The 19,660-nt window shown below is 39.5% G+C and overlaps 1 protein-coding gene and 1 long non-coding RNA gene across 3 annotated transcripts in view; one reads left to right on the plus strand and one right to left on the minus strand.

Annotated features, from left to right (window-relative positions):
- The window catches only part of Gm35727, a 182,310-nt gene that overhangs the window by 92,183 nt on the left and 70,467 nt on the right, over positions 1 to 19,660 (plus strand). The window lies entirely within an intron of this gene.
- Positions 1 to 19,660, minus strand: part of Usp26 (ubiquitin specific peptidase 26) — a 48,567-nt gene that overhangs the window by 21,273 nt on the left and 7,634 nt on the right. For both annotated transcript variants that reach the window (XM_017318645.1, NM_031388.2), the window contains one exon: positions 19,409 to 19,464. The gene's annotated coding sequence lies outside the window, so the exon portion shown is untranslated. The remainder of the gene's footprint in view (positions 1 to 19,408; positions 19,465 to 19,660) is intronic.

Here is a 19,660-nt window from a genome sequence, read left to right on the forward strand (position 1 = left end):
CCCTAGACTGAACTCAAGCCTCCTATCTAAGTACAGAGTCTCTTTTATTCCCAAGCTACCTTTGGAGTTTTGATTCTGTTTACAGGAAGCAGCACAAATGGCAGCAAGTACTGGAACTGTGTTAGCCTGGGGAAGAGTTTGGGTGATGAGGATCTTTATTTCAGTAACTAAACTCACCTGGATAAAATCCAAGAATGCCTGCCTGACCCTGATCTCTACTTTCCAGTGCAGAGAATTAAGCTAAATCCCAGGGACTGTGCTTCCTACAAGTGGGCAAAAGGTTAACAGCCTTCTAGAGATTCAAGAAGTGACTCATTCCACGTCCTCTAGACAGCCTTTAATTTTTCAAGTACAGATATGGCTGACTGGGTAGGAGTATCTCTGGTTTCACAGCTCCAATTAATTTTTTTTTTTTTTACTTTCTTCTTTCCCATTCCCTTTACCGTTTCCCTCCTGAGTTTTAATGATACAAACAGCATTGAGGCACCATCATCTTCCATTTATTATTATTTATTATTCCATCTATTCCAAACTAAAATAGATTCACATAATAGTTTTACAGCACTGAGCATTCAAGTCAAAATTGCTGTCTTGCCTTGCTCTGCCTTAATGGCCAACAGAAAATATGCTCAGAGACCTTTATAAGGAAAGCAGAGAACGTCTTAACATACTAGTGTCTTAACATTTGGGGGAATGCATTAGGGGCTTGTTTGGTTTTAAGATTCTGTCCTTTTTAAAGCTTTCCATGTACCTTGCTTCTTCTCTGCACATAATGAACCTTTCTCTTAACTTATCAGTCACATAGAGTCTGAGTGACTTGAAAATTGAAGACCATCCACTTGAATAAATTACTTGGTGTAATAATGCCTAATGATACATCCTACATAATCATAGCAAACCTTGCCCTTGAAACCACAGTCCCACATTCTATTACCCTATATGCTTATCAATCCAGCCTAGCCGACAGAATTACTGGCTTTTAGATACCATCATTGAACAATGTTGACACTAAATTATAGGTGTTATTTATCAGCTAAAACATCTGTTATAGTCCTAAAAGACAATCACAGAGATTGCTTCTGCTCACACGCAGATGGCTGAACTCCATGCAGCTTCAAAGACTGACCTGGAGTCCAGCAGCTACTTATGGAGCTCAGGTACTAATGGCATCCTCAAATGAATCCATTTGCAATTTTCAACACAGACATGGTCATGAATACTTGAAATTAAAAAGAAAAAAGCTGAAAGTCTCAGTGATTGATTGTACATGCCTCTAAATCTGCACTTACTGAGGAGGAAGGCATGAGAAAAATACTGCTTTCACTTAGTTTTTCAGAGAATTGATGTGTAGCGGTCGGTGGGGTTTGGGAAAACGGATGTAATTAATTATGCACAGCACTAGGTTGCTGATTGAATGGGATACCCAGCTCTCAGAAGGTTGCCAGTGATGGATTGAAGCTGCATAGCCGTAGCAATGGCCCTTGCAGTGGAAGTCATTACAGTAGGTGTCAGGTGACGGAAATCACAAGCAAAGAATGTAAACTCCCCTTCCACATCAAGATTAGACTCAGCTTCAGAATTGAGTTATTATGTGAAATGCCATCCTATTGAAACCCCAAAAGACAGCCAATTGCCCTTTAAACAATTGTAAACATGCAACTTCCACATGGCGAGTGTCCTTATCTGTTATTGTGCATTCGGCCAATACCCTGGAGTGCTTCCCTCTCTCAAGATGTGAGAGGCTGCTGACTGTGCTCAGAGTGCCATAATCCTCAAGACTGAACATGTGCCTTAGGCAACACTCAATGCATTTTCTCACACTTCTCATGCTGGGAACTGAAGATCAAGGTCCTCTACCATTTTACTTCCTGTGAGACCTTTCGTCCTGACAGCCATGGTTACCTTGTCCCTTTATCCTCACACAGCCCCTCTGTGTATGCAAGTGTGTGGTGGCAGAAAGAAGGCAGGGAGGGGAAAGGAGAAAAGCAGATGGAGAGGGTGGAGAAAGGAAAGACTGGGCTGTTTCTCTTCTATAAGGCCACCGATCTTAAAGAATTATAAACTCAGCATTATGACTTCATTTAACCATAATTAAGTTTAAAATCATCTCTTAGTACTCACATTGGGAGGTTAGGGCTTCAGTACATAAATATCGGATATGACAGTTTAGTGCACATACAAGTAACGGGCTTTGGGGCTGTATCAACATTACGTCATTCCAGAAGACATTGGCTATCTCTCCATAAAACAATACCAAGGATGTAATTATCAAAAAGGACTATAACTGGAGTCTTATAGCTAGTTATCTGTAAGCTACCTTTTAGCTATCTGCCCATGGTCCTCCTCCCACAAATACATAATTTTTAAAGTAAACTATTAATCTGGTTGGGCATGGTAGTAGACATCTTTAATCCCAAGACTTGGTAGGTAGAAGTATCAGAAATCCAATGCTATCCTTTGTAACATGGTGAGTCTAAGTTCAGGCTGGGATACAGGAGGCCCTATCTAAAGACATTACTTTAAGAAGGTAGAAAGGCGCTGGGCAGTGGTAGCACACGCCTTTAATTCCAGCACTCGGAAGGCAGAGGCAGGTGGATTTCCAAGTTTGAGGCCAGCCTGGTCTACAGAGTGAGTTCCAGGACAGCCAGGGCTACACAGAGAAACCCTGTCTCAAAAAACAAAAACAAACAAACAAACAAACAAACAAAAAGGTAGAAAGGCAGCCCTGAAACACTGGGTACCTTCCTGCACCTTACAAAGCCTAAAACAAAACATAAGGTACAAAGCTGCAGGGACTGGGAATAACAGTAAACTGAAGAGAAAGACCAGGGAAAAATCTTTAAATATTGGGTTTCATATTTAGGAAAAGATCCTAACATTTGGGCACAACAAAATGGTACTCATCCAAGGGGAGTTTTCAGGCTTAGCTTTCAGAAACAGAGGGATCCTATTCACTTCCCTGGAACATCAGCAGGAATACAAACAGCAGCAGCCATAGTTTGCTAGCATAATCTAATAGGAAAGGCAGAAGGCCCCCACTTGCAAATAAGCCCATGCTGGCCTAACCTGTTTGAATCTACTACGGACCCACTCTATGCAAAACTCAATTTGAAGGGTCCCCACATCCACTTCCTCAGAGGAAGGCAATACTGAGACAGGCTTTTACTTTAATGTTTGGTTTGTACTTGCTTTTAGTCTCTTTTCCTTGTGATTATTTCTCATATCTGTGCCCGTGTATGTGTGTGTGTTTGTGTGTGTACATGTGTGTGCGCGCACACTTTTCTCATTTATCTAACTGCATGTACTAACAATTTGAACACCCTATTCAGGTAGAAGGATTTGGTCCATTAATAGGCAAGAGAAGCAGGTAGAGAACCAAGTAAAAGGAATCCTGCAGTAAGTGGGAGATCAGTTCTGAATCTGAAAAGATTTCATTCAGCATAAAATAGCATCCCTGAAGCAAAGCTCTCTAGAACTGGCATGAGCGAAGGAATGTTTTACATTTAGAAGAGTAAACTGCAGTAAACTGCAGAACTTCAATGACTTGATATATGTTAAAGCACACTGCACCTGGATTACCAAGGCAATATTTTGAGGCTTTTTATTAATCAACTACATGCTATCTAAAAACTATATGTAAACAGAATGTCAGAGATTTTAAATTCTTGACAGGAAACCTCCTATAAGTAGCCTGCCTTCCTCTACTTGTTAATTTATATGTTGAGTGGTTTATATAACATATAACTTTGTGCTATTTTTATTTATCACAATTCTAGAGGGAATAGTATAAAATCAGTAATGGTACAAGTTCATGAAAATAAAGTAAATTAAAATTCATGGTCTGGCATTATCAAAGGCAAATTTCAGGATGTTTTGACAAAGAAACTTAGATCTGGTATCTTACTCTACATTATAATGTTTTAAGGGAGAGAAATGGCATTGTTATGAAAGAGAAAGACAGAAGAAATGAAGACTATTTCTTACTTATTAGAGACAAAATCTGAAGACTAGAATCAATGGGTTCTTTGCCTGCCTACCAGCACAGCTAGTATCATCATTGGATGTAAGGAACCTAATAGAAATCACCAGGAATGGAACCTAAGAAAGATGAAACATAGCACAGCTAGGGCATCGACTGTGGCCCAAAATGGTGTTCAGTAAAACAAGCTTCACCATCTTAGGACTATATCCCCTGAATGTTAGGCAAAAACCTCAGAGACATGTAGAAAGCAACTTAGATATTACAGATGCTAGGTCTAGGAGGGCCAGCATGCGACTACAAAAAAAAAAAAAAAAAAAAAAAGACCCTAAATGACAGAAGAAAATGAAAGTATACAGTTTTTGGAATATAGAGTTCTATATCAAATGTCAACTAAATATGAGGCCCAATAGATTAGAAATATACTTACTAAACAATTCTCAAACCAGGTCTTACACATGTACCTAAAATTTTACTCCAAAAAAAGAAATTACTCTACTGCAATTTACTGTGATTACTGTAAGAATTAAAACTGTACTGGATGACCTTCAAAAATGAAAAATCAAAAGCATATTCTACAGTTAGAACTAGAAAAAAACAATAAGAAGGAAATGCAAAATGACTGCCTTTTGCACACATGCGGTCCTGACCTAAGGCCAGATAATAGGCTGGAACACAGTGGCTCAAGTCGCTAAGTCAAATAGCAGAATTAACAAATTTTGGCAGGAGAAATCACATTAATGTACTATTATCAGAGAAAATAGTAGATATCCTAAATAAACGCTAGATAGTAGTTATTAAGACAATATACATTGATAGGGAAGTAACAAGCACTTAAAAAAAAAAAGGTCAGAGGAAGGTAGAGGGGATAGAGATCCCGGAGAGAAGTGGTTGTTGATCTTCATTACTAATCCACCGTATACTTCAAAGCATTTTTACTATAACTTTATGGAATTTGTGTTTTTTTCTACTATGTTAAGAAATTCTAGGTCCACCTATGTTCACTGAGAGTGTCTAACTAGGATTCCATTTCTTTCCTATTAAGGTCTCCAGGAAACCGATTATTTCTCACTGGCTCTAGCCCAGTGTTGCTGCATTTTCCTGGGTGCCTTGAAAATGTGGTCTCTGCAAGTGCTTTTGCCATGTCAAGTTTTTATAGCTTGTATAATAAAATTCCTTCCCCTTGAACATTTAATTACTCTAATTTTCCAGTTGATCTGACATGCTTGATGTGAATTATATAAGTTTCTCATATGAATGTTAGAATGTTGATGATCTGATTTATCTTTCAGACTTTCTAAAACCAGCTCATTTTCCTTTATTGAAAATTGTATTTTGGTGTTATTTAATTATTATCAACTGACATATTTAAGCTTCAGGGTGCCTATAAAGCTATTTTCAGTCTAATAATTTTAAAATGTCTCTACTCCATGCTGATAAAATTCTCCTCGTTAGAAGAAAAGCCTGCAGAATTAATATACTCATTTGGATAGTCTGGTATAAGCTTGAGGCCTTGGTTATACTAATTTTCACTATAAAATTAAATCATTGTGGATAAAACTAAACCACACACCTCAACATGAGCAAAGGAATATCCAAATAGACATTGTAGCCTAAGGAATATTTTTCTAAGAGCTTCTAAAATGTTTTCCATGGAGACTTATAACAAATACTTCAAATATGATTTATTTGGGAGGATTTGTATGTGGTTCTTTTCTCAGAGCTTCCCTAATATAGTAATATCTTTACTAGCTCCTGTAGTCTAGCAATAGTAACTTGACCCAAGAAACACTTGATTTCAATGATTTGAATTTTTTAAAAGTTTAAATGTAGCCTAATAATAATTTAAAACAATATGCAGTAGCCCCAAAGGCTACTGACAATTTTTCCAGTATGAAACAGAACACAGGGAATTGGTGTGACAATGTCCTCAATGCAATTAGCTGTTTGCTCCCTGCCTTTCCATGCCTGCTAGACGCACTTTTCTCTTTGTAATATTACTTTCTGTTTCAGATCACCAATCTACCTTATTATCTGTCTGACCTGTGTAGCATCTTCATTGCTTAGAACATGACTTGAAGAATAGAAGGGTCTTTTGAGGTTGTGTTACTAGAATACTCAAATTTTAACTGGGTAAGTTGGAAGTGTATGCAATTGCAGTTCATAATGGGATGTCATGGGTGGATTACTTGGGGTCAGAAAGTGGAGATCAGACTAGGTAATACAGTGCAACTCCATCTCAGAAAAAAACAAAAACAAAAAAACAAAAGCATGAACACTTTTATCTTGTGTTATAACTAGACCTGAGTCAGAATTAACGGCCTCAAAGTTACCAGTCTGCTTAGTAAAACAGCAAAAAACAAACAAAACTACTACTACTGGTATACATCTGACATAGGATTAATATATGTAATATATACAGAACTAGAAAACAAAAAGAAAATAAATAAATGAAATGGTCTGAGACTTGAATTGTTCTCCAAATAATTAAAAATGGTCAATATATCAAAAACATTCATTGCCCCTAACAATTATAGAAATGCAAATCAAGACAACTTTTGAGATTTCATTTTGCCCCATCAGGACAGCAAAGATAAACAAAACAGGTAACAACAAATACTGGCAAGGATGCTGGGAAAAGGAAACCCTCACTCACTCACTGCTGGTAGAATTACAGACAGATTCAGATACTTTAAAAGTCAGCATGGGAAATCCCTAAAAAGCTGAAAGTCTCTCATATGACCCAGATATTCCCTGGCATGTTCGCAAAGGAACTTGACATGTTCCTCCATACGCGCTCCCTCAGCTCTAATCACAAGAGGCAGCAAATGGGAACAACCGAAATGTCCTCAACTGACAAGCGGGTAATGAAGATGTGGCACAACCACACTATGGAATAATATCTATTGTAAATAAAAATGAAATCATTAGATTATAGGTAAATATATGGAACTAAAAAAATTCAATGAAGTAACCCAGACCCAGAAAGAAAAATGTGTGTTCTCTCTTATTAAAGGCTCCTAGCTCCAAATCTTTAGCTTAGAGGACATAGCCTGTAGTAACTACAGAAACCAGGAAAGTAAAATGGGGCTATGTTCAGGGTATGCAATAGAAAAGCAAATACAACTTTGAAAGTAATCTGACTTGGAGAATGAGAACAGGGAGGGGAAGTAAGACAGAAGGAAGTGAAAGTAGAGGAAAGAGGGAGGGAGAGCAGGATACAAGTGACCTAATAGGGAAATAGCTTTTACTACTAACACATGTGAAGTTCAAGTTCTGTTCTTTGGAACTTCGGGTCTTAACAGACCTTAAAAAAATTGTATTAAATTTAAAGAGGCCATGAATTTGAAAGGGGGATAAAAATAGTGTAATTAAAATAGAATCTCAAAAATAAAAAGAATTAGCTTAAAGAAAAATATTTATTATTTCTAATGGAATACCCATAGATGTTCAAGAGCCTACAGAGGAAAGATACATCAGATATTTCTGGAACTGAAGATACAGATGATTGTAATCCACTTAACATGGATGCTGGGCACCAATCTTGGGTCCTCTGCAAGACTATTATATGCTCTTAACTGTGAAACCATCCTTCCTGTTTCTCTTCTTTTAGAGAAGATTGAAAAAGAAAAGAAAAGAAACCAGTAACTCTCAATTTTATCAGATCTAACTATGGGAGGGAGGCTTTAAGTATAATTTCTAGAAAGTTTTTGTCCTATGTACCATTTTTTACCAAATTACATGTGAAAAATTTGAAGGAACGTGACGGGTCACCTTGTGCAGAGTCACCCACGGTCCCTAGAGGACTCTCTACATGATCTTAGGACCACTGGTGAGTGGAACACAACTTCTGTTCCAATCCAATCACTCGGGACCTGAGACAGAATTAGGAAGCAGAAAACCGGCCTGACCAGGGCACAAGTCCCTTCTGGTCGGCGCCAGCACCAGATCACCTTGTATGCAGAGTCGGTGGAGACCCCCAAGGTCCCTAGAGGACTCTCCATGCAATCTTAGGACCACTGATCAGACAGCTCCACGATCCTCAAAGGAGACACCACTTCTAGGCACTGTAACAGGCCTAGGATCTTAGAACAACAAGATCCCAGGATAACAAGAGCTAGGTCACATCAGTATTTCAGGGTCTCAGGGGAACTTGACTGCCAAGAACTCTGACATACCCAGAATCTCAGGTTCACAGGAGCCCAAAATCAAAGGATCACAGAGAAAGCTGGACTCTGAGGAGTCCTGAATCAACTGGGATTATAGGAAGGACAGGTTCCAATCAGATATAGTGAGGGCAACAAGTACTTCAGATAATCAGATGGCAGGAGGCAAGCAGAGGCAGATGGATTTCAGAGTTCGAGGCCAGCCTGGTCTACAGAGTGAGTTCCAGGACAGCCATGGCTATACAGAGAAACCCTGTCTCAAAAAAAAAAAAAACCCAAAAAACAAAACAAAACAAAACAAAAACAAAACAAAACAAAACAAAAACAAAACAAAACAACAAAAAAAAAAAGAACAGAAGCAACAGAAACCAAGGTTACTTGGCATCATCAGAACCAAACTCTCCCACCATAGCAAGTCCTGGATACACCATCACACTAAAAAGCAAGACATGGTTCTAAAGTCACTTCTCATGATGATGAAGGAGGACTTTAAGAAGGAAATACAGGAAAACACAGGTAAACAGCTAGAAGCCTTTAAGGAGGAAACACAAAAATTTCTTAGAGAGTTACAGGAAAACACTACCAAACAGGTGATGAAATTGAACAAAACCATCCAGGATCTAAAAATGGAAGTAGAAACAATAAAGAAAACACAAAGGGAGAAAACTCTGGAGACAGAAAACCTAGGAAAGAAATCAGGAACCATAGATACGAGCATCAGCAACAGAATACAAGAGACAGAAGAGAGAATCTCAGGTGCAGAAGATTCCATAGGGAACATCACACAACAATCAAAGAAAATAAATCCAGAACACAATGAAAAGACCAAACCCACAGATAATAGGAGTAAATGAGAATGAAGATTTTCAACTTAAAGGGCCAGTAAAAATCTTCAACAAAATTATAGAAGAAAACTTTCCATACCTAAATAAAGAGATGCCCATGAACAAACAAGAAGCCTAAAGAACTCCAAATAGACTGGACCAGAAAAGAAATTCCTCCCGACACATAATAATCAGAACAACAAATGCACTAAATGAAGACAGAATATTAAAAGCAGTAAGGGAAAAAGGTCAAGTAACATATAAAGGCAAGCCTATCAGAATTACACCAGACTTTTCACCAGAGACTATGAAAGCCAGAAGAGCCTGGACAGATGTTATACAGACACTAAGAGAACACAAATGCCAGCCCAGGCTACTATGCCCAGCCAAATTTTCAATTACCATAGATGGAGAAACCAAAGTATTCCATGACAAAACTAAATTCACACAATATCTTTCCACGAATCCAGCCCTTCAAAGGATGACAAGGGGAAAACACCAATACAAGGATGGAAACTATGCACTAGAAAAAGCAAGAAAGTAATCCTTCAATAAACCTAAAACAAGACAGCCACAAGAACAGAATCTAAACTCTAACAACAAAAATAACAGGAAGCAAGAATTACTTTTCCTTAATATCTCTAATATCAATGGACTCGATTCTCCAATAAAAAGACATAAACTAACAGACTGGCTACATAAACAGGACCCAATATTTTGCTGTTTACAGGAAACCCATCTCAGGGAAACAGACAAGACACTACCTCAGAGTGAAAGAAGTCAAGCAGGCGTGATGGCACACGCCTTTAATCCCAGCACTTGGGAGGCAGAGGCAGGTGAATTTCTGATTCTAGGCTAGCCTGTTCTACAGACTGAGTTCCAGGACAACCAGGGCTTCAGAGAAAAACCCAGTCTCAGAAAAAACCAAAAAACCAAAAAACCAAAAAAAAAAAAAAGTCAACATATCACTGTTTGCAGATGATATGATAGTATATATAAGTAACCCTAAAAATTAAAAATTACACCAGAGAACTCTTTTTTTTTTAATTAGGTATTTTCCTCATTTACATTTTCAATGCTATCCCAAAGGTCCCCCATACCCACCCCCCCCAATCCCCTACCCACCCACTCCCCCTTTTTGACCCTGGTGTTCCCCTGTACTGGGGCATATAAAGTTTGCAAGTCCAATGGGCCTCTCTTTCCAGTGATGGCCGACTAGGCCATCTTTTGATACATATGCAGCTAGAGTCAAGAGCTCCGGGGTACTGGTTAGTTCATATTGTTGTTCCACCTATAGGGTTGCATTTCCCTATAGCTCCTTGGGTAATTTCTCTAGCTCCTCCATTAGGGGCCGTGTGACCCATCCAATAGCTGTCTGTGATCATCCACTTCTGTGTTTGCTAGGCCCCGGCATAGTCTCACAAGAGAGAGCTATAACTGGGTCCTTTCAGCGAAATCTTGCTAGTGTATGCAATGGTGTCAGCATTTGGAAGCTGATTATGGGATGGATCCCTGCATATGGCAGTCACTAGATGGTCCATCCTTTCGTCACAGCTCCAAATTTTGTCTCTGTAACTCCTTCTTTGGGTGTTTTGTTCCCATTTCTAAGAAAGGGTAAAGTGTCCACACTTTAAAGTGGTCTTCGTTCTTCTTGAATTTCATGCGTTTGGCAAGTTGTATCTTATATCTTGGGTATCCTAAGTTTCTGGGCTATTATCCACTTATCAGTGAGTACATATTGTGCGAGTTCCTTTGTGATTGGGTTACTTCACTCAGGATGATACCCTCCAGGTCCATCCATTTGCCTAGGAATTTCATAAATTCACTTTTAATAGCTGAGTAGTATTCCATTGTGTAAATGTACCACATTTTCTGTATCCATTCCTCTGTTGAAGGGCATCTGGGTTCTTTCCAGCTTCTGGCTATTATAAATAAGGCTGCTATGAACATAGTGGAGCATGTGTCCTTCTTACCGGTTGGGACATCTTCTGGATATATGCCTAGGAGAGGTATTGTGGGATCCTCCGGTAGTACTATGTCCAATTTTCTGAGGAACCACCAGACTGATTTCCAGAGTGATTGTACAAGCCTGCACTCCCACCAACAATGGAGGAGTGTTCCTCTTTCTCCACATCCTCGCCAGCATCTGCTGTCACCTGAGTTTTTGATCTTAGCCATTCTGACTGGAGTGAGATGGAATGTCAGTGTTGTTTTGATTTGCATTTCCCTGGTGATTAAGGATGTTGAACATTTTTTCAGGTGTTTCTCTGCCATTCGGTATTCCTCAGGAGAGAACTCTTAAACCTCATAAACAGCTTAAGTGAAGTAGCTAGATATAAAATTAACTCAAACAAATCAATAGCCTTTCTCTACACAAAGGATAAACAGGATGAGAAAGAAACTAGGGAAACAACACCCTTCACAATAGTCACAAATAATATAAAATACCTTGGTATGACTCTAACTAAGGAAGTGATAGACCTGTATGATAAGAACTTCGAGTCTCTGAAGAAAGAAATCAAAGAAGATCTCAGAAGATGGAAAGATCTCCCATGCTCATGGATTGGCAGGATCAATATAGTAAAAATGGCTATCTTGCCGAAAGCAATCTACAGATTCAATGCAATCCCCATCAAAATTCCAACTCAATTCTTCAATGAATTAGAAAGGGCAATTTACAAATTCATCTGGAATAACAAAAAACCTAGGATAGCAAAAACTATACCCAACAATAAAAGAACCTTTGGTGGAATCACCAATGCTGACCTTAAACTATACTATAGAGCAATTGTGATTAAAAACTGCATGGTACTGGTACAGTGACAGACAGGTAGATAAATGGAATAGAATTGAAGTCCCAGAAATGAACCCACACACCTATGGTCACTTGATCTTTGACAAGGGAGCTAAAACCATCCAGTGGAAAGAGGACAGCATTTTCAACAAATGGTGCTGGCACAACTGGTGGTTATCATGTAGAAGAATGCAAATTGATCCAATCTTATCTCCTTGTACTAAGGTCAAATCTAAGTGGATCAAGGAACTCCACATAAAACCAGAGACACTGAAATTTATAGAGGAGAAAGTGGGGGGAAAACCTCGAAGATATGGGCACAGAGGAAAAATTCCTGAATAGAACAGCAATGGTTTGTGCTGTAAGATCGAGAATCGACAAATGGGACCTCATAAAATTGCAAAGCTTCTGTAAGACAAAAGACACTGTCAATAAGACAAAAAGGCCACCAACAGATTGGAAAAGGATCTTTACCAATCCTAAATCAGATAGGGGACTAATATCCAATATGTATAAAGAACTCAAGAAGGTGGACTCCAGAAAGTCAAATAACCCCATTAAAAAATGGTGCACAGAGATAAACAAAGAATTCTCAACTGAGGAATATCGAATGGCTGAGAATCACCTGAAAAGATGTTCAACATCCTTAATCATCAGGGAAATGCAAATCAAAACAACCCTGAGATTCAACCTCACACCAGTCAGAATGGCTAAGATCAAAAATTCAGGTGACAACAGATGCTGCCGAGGATATGGAGAAAGAGGAACACTCCTCCATTGTTGGTGGGATTGCAAGCTTGTATAACCACTCTAGAAATCAGTCTGGTGGTTCCTCAGAAAATTGGACATAGTCCTACCAGAGGATCCCACAATAACATTCCTGGGCATATATCCAGAAGATGTTCCAACTGGTAATAAGGACACATGCTCCACTATATTCATAGCAGCCTTATTTATAATAACCAGAAGCTGGAAAGAACTTAGATGTCACTCAACAGAGGAATGGATACAGAAAATGTGGTACATGTATACAATGGAGTACGACTCAGCTATTAAAAACAATGAATTCATGAAATTCCTAGGCAAATGGATGGATCTGGAGGGTATCATCCTGAGTGAGGTAACCCAGTCACAAAAGAACTCCCTTGATATGTACTCACTGATAAGTGGATATTAACCCAAAAAGTTAGAATACCTAGGATACAATTTTCAAAAAACTTGAAAATCAAGAACGAAGACCAAAATGTGGATAGATTGTCCCTTCTTAGAATTCAGAACAAAACACTCATGGAAGGAGTTACAGAGACAAAGTTTGGAGCTGAGGTGAAAGAATGGACCATCCAGAGACTGCCACACCTGGGGATCCATCCCATAATCAGCCACCAAACGCAGACACTATTGCATATGCCAGCAAGATTTTGCTGAAAGGACCCTGATATAGCTGTCTCCTGTGAGGCTATGCCAGTGCCTGGCAAATACAAAAGTAGATGCTCACAGTCAGCTATTGGATGGAACACAGGGCCCCAATGGAGGAGCTAGAGAAAGTACCCAAGGAGCTAAAGGGGTCTGCAATCCTATAGGTGAAACAACAATATGAACTAACCAGTACCCTAGAGCTTGTGTCTCTAGCCGTATATGTAGGAGAAGATGGCCTAGTCTGCCATCATTGGGAAGAGAGACCCCCGCGTCTTGCAAACTTTATATGCCCCAGTACAGTGGAACACCAGGGCCAAGAATTGGGAATGGGTGGGTAGGGGAGCGGGGAGGGGAGGGCATGGGGGACTTTCAGGATAGCATTTGAAATGTAAATGAAGAAAATACCTAATAAAAAATTGGAAAAAGAAAAAAATTTGAAGGAACTGGGCTGGAGAGATGGCTCAGCAGTTAAGAGCACTGACTGTTCTTTCAGAGGTCCTGAGCACAATTCTCAGCAACCACATGGTGGCTCACAACCATCTGTAAAGGGATCTGATGCCCTCTCTGGTGTTTCTGAAGACAGCTACAGTGTACTCATATAAATGAAATAAATAAATATTCCAAAAAAAAAAAATGAAGGAACCTTCCAGGCACATCTGGTTAACCTCATATCTTCTCGAAAAGATTCCCTCTCACAGCATGTTGACGAGTCCATGAACACAAATGGGCCTGAATTGGACAATTAGAATAAACAGCCTACTTGGTTTATAAGTATTCGCACATTGCTTTACAAAATGATTGTGAATAAATCCTTTGGAAAGATAACTTTAAACATTTACGTTGTTGATTTTCACAGAATTCTTTCAAAACTAGAATTAAAAATTCAAATGGAAAGACTCCAAAGAAGTTGTAATTAGCAAGGGTGTTATTTTATTGCAAGCAGTATAGCAATCAGTGTATAATAATATTTAAACTAATTACAGCTTTTAGTCAAAAATCTAAGATGGGAAATGATTTTTAAGTAGAAATATGATAGTCCATTCACAAAGTTAACACTGATTTTACAATTCACTCTCCTTATACTATATAGGCTAAATAACGAGTTACTAAAGGCCCACAAACTGTTCTATAAATATACTAGAACAAATGCTTATTTGTGAGTTAATAAAATAACATGTCCATCCAAACCTTCTTCATGGAATCCTTAAAAATAATGTACTTTCCTCTAATAACATCTAATGGTTAAATTTCTTTCCTGTCTCAGACAATCAGTCCCCAAACTCTACAGGAAATTTGTTTGAGAGCCTTGTTTTGTATCTATGCCTAATATTAACACTCCAGAGTGTTGATATAAAAACAGTAGGTCCAGATCCAGCCCAAGAGTAGTGGTTACTCTTCTATACCTTCTGATTACATGATTATAAAATGTGACTAATAAATGCACCCAGAAATTTCTAGATGGCTAAACCCAAACTAGATTCAACTATGCATACTCACATGACTCCACTCTCTACCTCTTATACCTCAAGCCTAACCCTGACCCATCTCTGAAAACAGCCACTTAGAGGGCTACAAGACTTTTAATTCTAGACATATGTTTAACAGATAAATAGCCAATGCAGCACATACCAACTAGCCTAAGAAATGAAAGCATTAGACACCTAATCCATAACATTGTTCCCCAAACACTGTCCTAGTTCTGATGTAAGTTGTGGGCAGATTCTTGACCTGTTGACTATGAAATAATAATAAAGTCACTATGATTCTTTCCATTCTGTCATCTCATACTCAACTTTTACTTTCCTGTCTTTGTTAGACTATTCTTAAGTTTCATTCTCTGGAGAAGAAAATATGAATGGCAGAATGAAAATCATGATAACTAGCAGGAGATAAGACCACTGTCAATTCAATCACAATGTGTCACCTTTGTTCCCAAAATTTCCATTTCTCTTCTCACAGTGTGGGAACTGATCTACAAGGACCTTGTCAGTCTTAAGGGGGTGAGAATGAGGACTAATAGGGATTAGGGAAGAGTACTGGGAAACCCCTGAATGTGGTCCTAACTGGTGATGTAAAGCATTTTATATAAAAGAAAACATGAGTGTTCATTTCTAAACATTAGACAGTGCATCTTTATAGGAATACACATTTATCTTTGAAGTAGGCTTCTTTTCTTTATTTTTCAGAGTATGCTGCAAAAAGAATATGCTAAAAACAATGAACGGTTCAAACATAAACATACAAAGGTGCAATGTACTTTTTAAAAGATCTGTGCAACACTATTGCATATGCCAGCAAGATTTTGCTGAAAGGACCCTGATATAGCTGTCTCAAGTGAGGCTATGCCAGTGCCTGGCAAATACAGAAGTGGGTGCTCACAGTCAGCTATTGGATGGAACACAGGGCCCCCAATATAGGAGCTAGAGAAAGTACCCAAGGAGCTGAAAGGGTCTGCAACCCTATAGGTGGAACAACAATATGAACTATCGAGTACCCCCAGAGCTTGTGTCTCTAGCTGCATATGTAGCAGAAGATGGCCTAGTCGGCCATCATTGGGAAGAGAGGCCCCTTGGTCTTGCAAACTTTATATGCTCCAGTACAGGAGAACGCCAGGGCCAGGAAGCAAGAGTGGGTGGGTAGGGGAGCAGGGTGGGGGAAAGAGTATAGGGGACTTTCGGGATAGCATTTGAAATGTAAATAAAGAAAATATATGATGATAATAATAATAATAAAGATCTGTACAGACCTTGATGAACTTTATAAAGGATTCTTTCACCAAAAGCCAACGTCCTAAGCTAAGGTCAAATTTCTAGGAAGCTAGCTATTTGGGTCTTGCAGAAGGGTATTAGCCAAAAAGTACAGAATACCTAGGATACAACCCACAGACCATAACAAGTTTAACAAGAAAGAAGGCTCAAGTGAGGATACTTCCATCCCACTTAGAAGAGGGAACAAAATAATCACAGGAGGTAGAGGGATGATAGAACTGGGTGGGGGAGGGGAGGGGAAATGAGGGGCATGGTTAGGTATGGGGAGTAAAACAGGAGAGAAGCCCAGGGGACAGGAGAATGAATGGAAACATGCACTTCTGGGGGTGGAGAGTTGGGGAACTCTCTAGGAAGTCCTAGAGATCTGGGATATGAGAGGCTCCCAGAACTCAATGGAGGTGACCCTAACCAAAATGCCTAGCAGTGGGGAGAGGAAACCTGAAGAGCCCACCTCCAGTAGATAGACAGGGCTCCAAGTAGAGGGACAGAGTTACCAACCCACCGTCAAAATTTCTGACCCAAAATTGTTCCTGTCTAAAAGAACTGCAGGAACAAAAATGGAGCAGAGACTGAAGGAAAGTCCATCCAGTGACCTGCCCAACTTGGGATCCATCCAATGGGAAGGGGACATCAAGGCCTGACACTATTACTGCTATGTTGTGCTTACATACTGCAGCCTAATATGGCTGTCCTGAGAGGCCCTACCAGCAGCTAACCAAGACAGACACAGATACATCCAACCGTTGGACAGAAGTCAGGGACCCCTATGGAAGAGTTAGGGGCAGGACTAAAGGAGCTGAAGGGGATGGCAACCCCATAGGAAGACCGACAGTCTCAACTAACCCAGACCTGAGAGCTCCCAGGAACTAAGCCATATGTGGCAGAGGACTGCCTTGTCTGACCTCAGTTTGAGAGGATGCAGAGAGACTTGAGGGCCCAGGAAAAGGGGATGTCTGGGGATGGGGGATGGTGGAGGGAGGGCACCCTCTCAGAGGCAAAGGGGAGCAGGAATGGGATGAAAAACTGTGTGAGGGGGATGGAAGGGGGGCAATGTCTACAATGTAAATAAATAATTTTTTTAAATGTCAAGATCAACACAAATTCACATATCTATGTTAATTATGATGAGCTTTTTCTTTAGAGCTTACAAGATTATTTACTTGTTCATTGTTATAATCATAAAATGGGAGAACTTATATAGTGTAAGGATAGGTAAGAATTAGGTTTGTACAAAGAAATAAAAGATGAGAATTTAAATGAAGGCAGTGAGCTAGAGCTCACTGTTATTTATACGTAGTTAGATACTAGTGAGGAGACATAAATCAAGCTACTGGAATTTTATGTTGGATTATTGGGTATTTGACATCCTTTTTGGTTCAAGAAACTGTTGTATTAGAGTAATTTCAACCAATGAATGTTAAACCAGGACTAATCAAAAAGAGAAAGAAAGAAAGAAAGAAAGAAAGAAAGAGAGAGAGAGAGAGAGAGAGAGAGAGAAAAAGAGAGAGAGAGAGAAAGAAAGAAAGAAAGAAAGAAAGAAAGAAAGAAAGGAAGGAAGGAAGGAAGGAAGGAAGGAAGGAAGGAAGGAAGGAAGGAAGGGAGGGCTGGTGAGATGGCTCATTGGGTAAGAGCACCCGACTGCTCTTCCAAAGGTCCAGAGTTCAAATCCCAGCAACCACATGGTGGCTCACAACCATCCGTAACAAGATCTGACTCCCTCTTCTGGTGTGTCTGAAGACAGCTACAATGTACTTACATATAATAAATAAATAAATCTTTAAAAAAAAAGAAAGAAAGAAAGAAGGAAAGGAAGAAAGAAAGAAAAGAGAGGGAAGGAGTGAAGGAGGAAGAGAGAGAGAGGGAGAGGGAAGGAGGGAGGGAGGAACAGGGAGAGAGGGAGAGGGAGAGGGAGAGGGAGAGGGAGAGGGAAAGGGAGAGGGAGAGGGAGAGGGAGAGGGAGAGGGAGAGGGAGAGGGAGAAGGCCCTTAACTGGCACTATTATCTTGGTGGCAGGGAGGAATTGACATAGCTACTTCCCTTGCTGACTCCCAGAGTTGTTTTTAGGACATGACTCGGTTTAGGTAAATTTGTGTTTTAAAGGCTTCAGTAATTATTTGTATCTCTCCCCCCAGCAAAAATAAAAAAGTCTTCACTTGTCTAAGCTGTCAGCAGGCAGCTCACTCTAACCCCAGATACCAAGTGGCTACAAAAAGGGACAACAAACCCTGCAGTTTCAAAAACAGATAACTAATATCCCCACTTTGTCCCCAATTTACCTTCTCTTCCCCTTCCAGATCCTAAGCTACAAAATCTCCACTTGAAGTTACCTAGTGACTGGGTCCTGTGCTCTGAAGGCACTGGGGTCAAAGCTCAAGATGCCATCTCTCTGGATTTTATAAAACATGTTCAAGCTCACTGCCTTCATTTAAATTCTCATCTTTTATGTCTTTGTACAAACCTAATTCTTACCTATCCTTATACCATATAAGTTTTCCCATTTCATGATTATAAGAGTTATACAACAATAAACAATTAACACAACACACTCCAATGAGTTAAAGGATGGATAGGTATCAAGCCTAAGCATGGCAAATATGCCTCTGACGGGCCTTTCCCTTCTCCCCTATAACCTCAGCTTGGCTAAAAATTGTTGAAGTACATTACTAAAGCTAGCCCCCAAGATCTATTCCCTTATTTGGCCACTTCCTCCTCCTGAGGCTGACTACCAAGATCCAGGTATTGAAGTCCAACAATCAAACCCCTCCTTTGGCTCACCAAATTAACGTGCCAAAACTAAAACTAAACACCTCATTTTAACATGGGATTTCCCCTTTCACCTTTTTAACTGCAATTTTACTGTGCCACATCTCCTCTATCCAAAAGCAGTCTTTTGTTACTGTCCCTACTCTTAGGACAAATACTTCTTCCTTCCCTCTTTGTTCCCTTCCCCTTCTCCCTCATCTTCTGTCTCCTGTCTTTGTTGATATTCCCTGCCCTTTGTCCCTATGGGGCAAATAAATCCCCTTTGTGCTGAGAAATGGTCTTGGGGGTCCTAAGCTGATACCAATCCCTTCAATCAGCATGTTAGGGATGACTGAAATTCCAGGAAGAATAAATAGGATAAGCCAAAACCAAACTCCTAAGACAAAACATTTGGAGGAATTAGATTGATTAATTCAAATGATCTGCATTAATATTAACCACGGATCTATGGAGATGCTTATGTAGGAACCCTGAGAAAACTTGATCTCACCGAAATGGGATTTCCATGAGATATCTTCATAGCCTGCATGGTTTTAAGTAAAAAAATGCAGCTTTGTTATGGATATGTTTATTATACAAGTACCTCTTACAATCTAGACTTTAGATTATTTTAATAAATATTCACAGAAGCTTTCAAATCTTTACCTGTAACTGTTCTGCTTTATAATTAAAAAACTGTGTGTATCTCTCAGTCTTACCTCTATCAGAATCTTAGGACAGGCACTCAGCACAGGTAGAAACAGTGAATGGAGAGCTGTTGAAAGAGACCAAATTTGGGTAAGAAAAAAAATCCCTGAGTAGCAGGCTCCCTATACTCCTTGTGAATTGAAACTCCTGCCACTTTCCCCTTTGGTGTTATCAGTGGTTATTTTTTGCCCTTCATTGTCTAGTGAAGTTCTTGCCCAGCTATCAAGACCAGAGTAAGGGGAGCAAAGCCTCTATGCTAACTA

This window comes from Mus musculus, chromosome X (genome assembly GCF_000001635.26).
Source record: "Mus musculus strain C57BL/6J chromosome X, GRCm38.p6 C57BL/6J".
Classification (NCBI taxonomy): Eukaryota; Metazoa; Chordata; class Mammalia; order Rodentia; family Muridae; genus Mus; species Mus musculus.